This window comes from Arachis hypogaea, chromosome 12 (genome assembly GCF_003086295.3).
Source record: "Arachis hypogaea cultivar Tifrunner chromosome 12, arahy.Tifrunner.gnm2.J5K5, whole genome shotgun sequence".
In the NCBI taxonomy this organism is placed as follows: domain Eukaryota; kingdom Viridiplantae; phylum Streptophyta; class Magnoliopsida; order Fabales; family Fabaceae; genus Arachis; species Arachis hypogaea.
Window position 1 is genome coordinate 110,537,042 of NC_092047.1, and position 8,478 is coordinate 110,545,519.

Here is an 8,478-nt window from a genome sequence, read left to right on the forward strand (position 1 = left end):
TCTATGGTTACGTTCTATGTGATAGCAATAATTAAGAAATACAGGCCCAATGGATGGTGAATGGAGGAAAACACACAACCTACCATGTAGGCTACAATTTAATTGTTATATTTAAATTGTTTGAGTACAGTTGAATAAAGTGAAAAAAATATTGAAGGGCATAATAATATATAAAAAGGCAAGAAATCAGTGTAAGCTATAATTATATAACAGAAGAAAAAATGATACCGCATAAGGGTGAATATGTCAGTGGTAGAATTGAAAAAAACTATTAAATCTATAAAAATGATAAAATAATTTATTAAAACTAAAATGTAGCTAATGATCGTCAAAATGTTAAAAAATTTATATAACCGATACACCAACTATATATGGAACAACAACCAGTAAATACATTGAATGTATCAGCTTAAAAGTTATATCACGATCTGGTCATTAAAAACTTGTAAAGCTTGATTGTAACATAAAGAATCCCAAAAATAAAAACAAAATCAGATAATTAAATAGAATTAATAAGCACAGTCAAAATAATATAAATAAATGAACAGTGTATCTTACTTCAAACACTTAACATTATAATTAATCATTACATTGATTGATGCATAATGTTTTTTAGATAGCTAGAGAAGTTTACAAAAAAAAAATGTCTAGATACTTAGGTACCATGAAGATCATAACATGGTACTTGCATATCTAACCATAATACCAAAATATTATGGGATTAAATCAATGACATGATATATCCATCAACTAAACAAAAATTAACTAACATGGACAATAAGGAAAAAAACTATCAAGGTTTAGAAATAGATAATGCTAAACAATACTTAATTTTTTATAATTTCTGCATACATGACTCTCTCATCTTCTGCTGAAACCATGAACTTAAGCTTGCTACCTACACTTAATAAATTATTCCTAACAAATGCACGCCAGGCCCTGGTCATTAAAACTTCATAATATGACTTCTCTTTGTTAGTCCATCTGAGCACCATGTTGTAAGCATAGCCACCCTTCTGACGCAATCTTACATAATCAAATTGAGAAGGAAATGCCTTCTTTGCAAACTCAGGAGCCAAAACCTGATGGAGAATTAATGATGATTTAAAAAATTAGTCACAAAAAAGAGATAATTTAAAATGTTTAAATGAACGCTTACCAAAGAACCAGACCCGATATCATTGACATCAAGAACACACACATGGGTAACAAAGGAAGGCTGGTATGGCTGGGGTTTTGGGAGAAACTCAAAAAAGTTGGCCGGTTGAGAGCAGCATCACATAGTGGATGGTTAGGGAGAAATACAACCTGTTCATTGAAATTCTTTGAAAAAAAGTCATGGAATTTGATTGGTATAACAGAACCAATAAACTGGTCTGATTCCATGGTGCACAATGGAATTTCCTGAACAACCTGATTGCCATTGTTAACAACGTTACATTGACTACTCTGGGCATGTTGATGAGATTGTTCTGTCTCCATCAAATTGCAATCAGGGGAAGGAGGCAGATTAGAAAGATTAGAGATTTTCTTAGATTTTTTCTTTTTGAATGCAGCTATAACATTGCTCCTAAAAATTTGGTCTTCATCGTCAGGCAATTTATCCTTACCCTTGTCAGTAACAGTAGCATGCAAATAGCCCTTGTAGTTACGTTTCAAGGCAACCATCCTTAACATCAAGTCATCCCTCACACTAAGAATATAAAAGAACTTTCTGCAAACATATATTATCTTCAAAGAACCTCCACAACCAATACCATATATCTCAATGATATTCTGCATTCCGTCTATAATGTAAGCACTGGATTCACCCCTAAGGATACGCAGCTCAACTTGATTGTCATGTTCATCAAATAGAATAATGGTATTATCAAAAAAATTCTTGTACTCTCTATAAAAAAGGCTTGGAATTCCATGCAGTGACTACAAACATAAAATTAAAAAATAATCACTAAAGAGCTGAAAAACAACTTTTAATACAAAAGTCTAAATAAATCATAAATGCAACTGAATCAAGTAAAGGTCTCATTAAAAGGGATTCAATTACCGAAAAGGGGTCGATGTTCAAGTAGAATCCTCTAGCATGCAATTTTTGGATAGGTGCCACATTGGTGTTAGCCATTGACACAATGCTTACTATTGGAAGAATTGGAAATGAGTAAAATAATGAAAAGAAAACTTGGTGCAGAACAATAAATGAAATAAAAAAATAGTAATGCAGATCAGTAATAAATAGGATTGCTTCAAAGAAAACTTTACTGCTTATGCCAAAGTAACATGGATAATAATGTTACATATTTTGAAGTGTAGAAAACTTATATGGATTTATATTGTGAAGGAAATCGACTGAATTCACGTTAAGTTGTAAGGGACACCAAAGGTTTTTTAAATAAACTCATAAAATTAAAGAAAACTATATTTGTATACAGAAAGTGTAAATTTCACCAAGCAAAATGGTTGAATAAATATCACTGCAAATAAAACATGATTATATCTATTTGATATCATGAACATATATAATACTTAGACCTAAGATAACTACTTGATTCTGAAAAATGTGAACTGTAATAATAAAAAAAAAAAAAGGCAAGACTTCATTATCCTTTATTGCACTCAACATAAAACTACTGGTGGATTGTCTGTTACAGCAGATAAGCATTATGTTAAGTTTAGAAATTGCTATTGGTCAGAAATCCAATTGGTTAGAAGCACATCAGAAAAGGTAATGATTAGCATAGAGCAGTGCAAAAATCAATTGAAGTTGAAAAGGCTGGGAAGTTCAACAAAAGAGCAAGATAAGATTTATGAATAAATAAATGTTAAAAAAAAGATAAGAGTACTTAATAAAAAGAATTTAAAAACATTGACGCATATATATAATGAACTCCAACATGTCATCTAAAAATGTTATTAAACCTTTATTGATGTAATACTAATAGTTAAGAGTTATTTGTGTTGTGAAAAGTATATTAACTATAATAACTGGTATGTAAAAATAAATAGACGTTATTAAGAAAATTAAAAATAGAGAGTGAACTCATTAGAGTTCCAACTTGAACGTGTAACCAAAAGTATTTTATAGAAAAAACTATGTTTTGGATAAAATCAAGGTGAGTTTCTCTTAAATATCAAGATTAGGTAATGTGGTAAAGCTACATATATAGCAAGAGATGTAAAAAAAATGTATTTCATTGTAACTGTGCATTATAAACACATGTTAATGAGATAAAATGTATATAATGAAATTTAATGCAAAATCATAGACCGCAAAAAAATATTGATATGAAAAGGTATATAAGAATATAAGAATAAAACAAAAAAACACTTATAAATCTAAGAATAAACTAATAAAACTACAGAAAGATGTGACATGTGCGAATAAATGGGTAAGTTTAAAGGAATACACAAAATGGAGTTTTATTATATACATAAAGTAAAAACTAATATCACTTCTCTAATCAAGGCAACGTGGAAAAATGAAAAAAAAAATATAAGACAAAAGTAGAATATTTGTCAAACATCATAATAATCATGCAAGTGGATAAAGCATATAATTGTTAATTTTGTGGTCTAAATATGATAAGAGTAAAAGTTATTAATATATTAAAGCACTAAGAGGTTTAACTACTATAAAGTATTTGCATAAGAAAAATTAATAACAGTTATTTAGGATTGATAGAAAATCAAATCAATGCTATAGAAATGAGAGATAAACATGTATAATTTTATAACCATTAAACATAGATAAACTTAATAATTCCATTTCAAGAAAGTACTCATAAATAAGACCTCCATTGAAATGAATACCTTTAAAAAAAAATAATTATACCTCAGAAAGAACCCATTAACTGTTTTACATTCATAAGGACATAAATTACACTTGAAAAAAAATACATAAATGGTTGTCACCACTAAACCTTTCAATGTCAGAATTTTTTGTTCATGTGTAAATTATAAAGTCATAAAACACAATGGTAAACATATATGGCAAATAAAGAGCATGAAGAACTTTACATATGAGATTAAGGTATTGCAATATAGTGATAGAACAATTTATATCATTAGCTGCTAACTTAATTTTAATTAAAAGGAAAATCGGGACAACTTGTATCCAAAATACATGATAGAATTATATTTTATATATATATAGAGAGAGATAATTTAAACAAAAAATAAATAACAACATAGAAATCAAAATTCGATAAAAAACATAGTCTAATATGCAAAACATGATTAAAAAAACCACAGTAAATAAGCACTGAAAAGAAAATTACAACTACATAAGTAGACTATTACAAATTAAGTAAACTGGTAGATCTAAAAGCATTGTAAGTTATGTCTCGCCGATCTTCACATGCATTATAGAGTCGTCCAAATTACTAACAGAAAATTTGAGCAGAGTACCACTCTTGAAACCATATATGGTGGCAAAATCCTTCCAACCCCTAGTCAAGTACAGCTGAAACTTCTTGATTTTACCCCACCTTAGACCCATTCGGTAGTAATGCCCATTCTGAAAAACAACCAAAACAGAACTACGCCTACTAGGGAATGCTTTTTCTGCAAATCTTGAAGGAAGCAACTAATATATGCAAAAAATAAAAATCATTAATTACACATAATTGAGGCATTATAGAGTTGTTCAATATAGTATAAAGCAAACACAAATATTACCAATGAGCATATCTCTAATTGATTAGAGGTGAGCAGCTTCTCGCATGTAATGACCTCAGGCGATGGCTTGATTGAGTTGGTAGGTGGTTGCTGAAAAGGGCTAGACATGTAACAATGATTAATTTTCTTCAAGGAATCTTCAACAGGTAACCGAAGCTTGTGATTGGAGTTTCCAAGAGATACGAAATTAAAACCCAAAGGATCACCATGCTGGAGTGGGAAAGGGGACTTGATTGAATTCTGGACAGGTGAGTAATTCAGAATGGGATAACCATGAATAAGTGGATTTTGTAAAGCATGTTGTTGTTGTCCTTGATGAAAATTGTTCAAAGGATTATTTATTGAAACTAAAGAAGAATTAACACCATCATTAATAGGACGATTGGAAGGGATAGAATTAATAACATCTATGTCTGACATGACACCATCAATATAGAATTGGTCAAGATAGGGTGGGACATCAGAGTTCATGCTAGAATCTGATGAAATATCAATTACAATATTAGGATTGGGTTGTAATGACAAAACATTCAATGAAGGATCAGTAACGTTATTGTTAACAAAAGGATGGCACATAGGATCAAGAAAAAGCTTAGTGGGTGGATCAGGAAGGGGCTTCTTGATCATGCTAACATCTTTAACTTTGGTGATGATGAAGACATTTTCACCTACATAGATTAACTTGAGCCAACCACCATTCTCCAAACCAAACAATCTAATCAGATTATCAAATCCAAATAGAATATATCCAGCAGATTGGCATATTCCAATAATCAACTCAACCAAGTTCTCATTAAGGTCAATGAAGAAAACTCTCTCACTAAGTTGGTCCTTATATCTCCTATAGAATATTGAAGGAAATTCAGGCTGGACCTACATGCAACAAAAAATAGAAATCCAAAATAAATTTAAACTAAATCAATTGTAATGAGATAATGATTGAAAGAAAATTATAAAATAGTATAAACATAGTATAGAAATATTGAAATAACTTAAACTGACCTCATTAGGATCAACTTCAAAGTAAAAAATCCTATCATCTTGAAAATTAGCAGGAAGAAATTGTCGCTTATCTATTTCTATATGCAATAGATTGAACAAAAAAACATATCAATAAGAAGATCATCCACATGAAAATGATCTTTTATAAAAATGTTTGATATGTTTAGAAAAATAAAAAACTTACTCTGTTTGGAGGCCATTGTGTATATGCCAATAGGCTGAGAAGTGTGTTGAGTATTGGGGAAAGATATTTATAGACCTTTGAAATTAATGAACTGCAGAAACTTCATAAGAAAGCCTCCTAAATTCTACAATTAAAATTAAATATAATTTAAGATAGCATGGGCATGAAAATATACCTTTTGATCCATTGAGAGATTTTTGCATGATTTGTCAAGTAAATCACAATGTAATGAAAGCTATAATTGGACATATATGTTGCCTATTGAGTAAAAGAATATAAATATAGAGAGAGGATTATAAACTACATATCACTCCTATTTTGACTCTTTATCCAACTCTGTCAGTGAGTGATTCTCCACATTTACATATTATTGCAACATTGTGCAAACCTCTTCCACCTTTGTTTGATTAATAAATATTATATCCAAATATTAAATGGAACATTTTTTAGCTTATTTAAAATCCTTATTTAATGAATAATAAAACAGACAAAAAAATGTTATGCTTTAAGTAACCTTTGATGATAAGGAAAAGTGTGTAATGTTAGGCATGAAATAACTCTGCACGATTATAAAGGGGACTTTCTTAATATTCTCATTTTTTAAAATTGTACATGAGGAAGTAAATTGCATTTACATGACAACTAAAGTAATACTTAGTAAAATATATAAAGGATATTGAAGGTAGACTAAACTAAACGTGAAAAATAAACTTCAGCAAATGAAAAAATATATAAAAATCTATAAAGAAACATTGATTATCAACTACAACATCTATTAACATATATATGCTAAAATAAAATCCATACATTTATTAATAAGGTAAGGACACAAATAAAAAATATTAATACAAAGTTCAAGATACATTTATATTGAGAGTTAATTTTTCTGCTATGGAAGAAATAGAATTAAATCTAACAGATGTATATACCTAACAGTAGATATATGCATGTGAAGAGTATTAACAATAGAATATCATTTAATACAGAAATATAAAGAAACATATAATTGATCGCTAATGCTTCAAAGTACATTAGAATATTGCCAACCTACATGTAATATCAAATGAAAACAAATAGACAACATTGCACACATGCATAGAGAACTTAAATACAACAAAGTCATGCTAAATTAGCATGGTGACAGAGCCACATACATGCTTTATTCAAAGCAAAACCTAGAAACATACATTTATTGAATGGAAATTAATTACAATGTAGATGGCTAAAACATGAGAGATCCTTGAATCTAGTCAACGTGCTCTTTGCCGACAGAGATAGTAGGCTCCTTTGTAATTCTTCTGGATTTAGAGCATGAAGAGTTATCCAGATCGGAAAACACTTCAGATAGATTTTTTGAACACTCTAACGACGTTATAGAACGCTTAGGGGTAACAATGTCTTGAGTAGAATCAAGATTTATGATTTCACATGACTGGGAGCTATTGTTCTACAAAAATGAAAATATAATCAGACACATATTTGATAAGAACAAATTTAAAATATAAAAAAAATCTAAACAACTAAACTTACTATAGGAGTAACATCAAATTCAGATTGAGCACTCTGTATTTCAGAGTTCTCCAGAGGCATGTTTTCCTGACATGAAAAAAATAATTAGACATAATCATAAAAAACTTAAAAGATAACAAAAGAAAATAAATTAAAAGCCATACATCATAAATCTTGTATTTAGATGCAAATAAAGTTATTAATTGCAAATCTTCACATAGCTTCAGAACCGTGATCTTGCATGGTTGAAAAGCATTAATGTCATCTAACTTTACAGAAATTTTAAACAAAAATTTCTTCCCTTTAAATGAATTAATCTCATCTGGAATATCATCCTTAGAAGATCCCTAAAAGACATGAAAAACAAAAACAAAAAAAACAATAAAATGAATTACATTGTGAAAAGAAATCGACAATTGACGCATAAAACACGAAAATGTGAATAATGAAACCTTAGACAGCTGAGAAGCACGAAGATCTGAAGCAGAAGTGCCAAGATAGCGAGAAGCTTCTTTGTCATATATGACAAATGCTGCATTATCAGTATCATCACATACCCTGACTTGGACACAAAATCTGGATGGAAAAGCTTAATCAATTAGCATGAATATATTCACTTAAATATGATAAATGATGTTTGATAATAATTGAATAATGCAGTTTGTTAAGACCTAGGGACATGAATGTTTGGGAAGGAATCACAAAACATGCAGTAATAAAAACTCTCATCCTCTTTCAAAGCACGATAGCACAACTTGCAACCCTTATACCACCATCCATTCTTGTTTTCAACAGAAATAACCGTACCAATAGTACAGTAAAATCCACCCTGAAAAAAATATAAGTCCATCAATAAAAGTATCAATAATAAATTAATAAGAAAACTATCTAAAAAAATACATAATAACATACATCAGTTAATTCCTTAATCTCACAAATAGGCTTGTAAGGAGTTCTATTCAGCAAATCATCCTCCATAGAATATGCAGTGTGAGAAGGAATCTGAGTTAATGCATTTCTGGGCTGATCATTGCACATAATGAAACTGAAAACAAATAAAAACTACATTTAAAATCACGAAAATAAGAAGTAAAAAATGATAATATAAT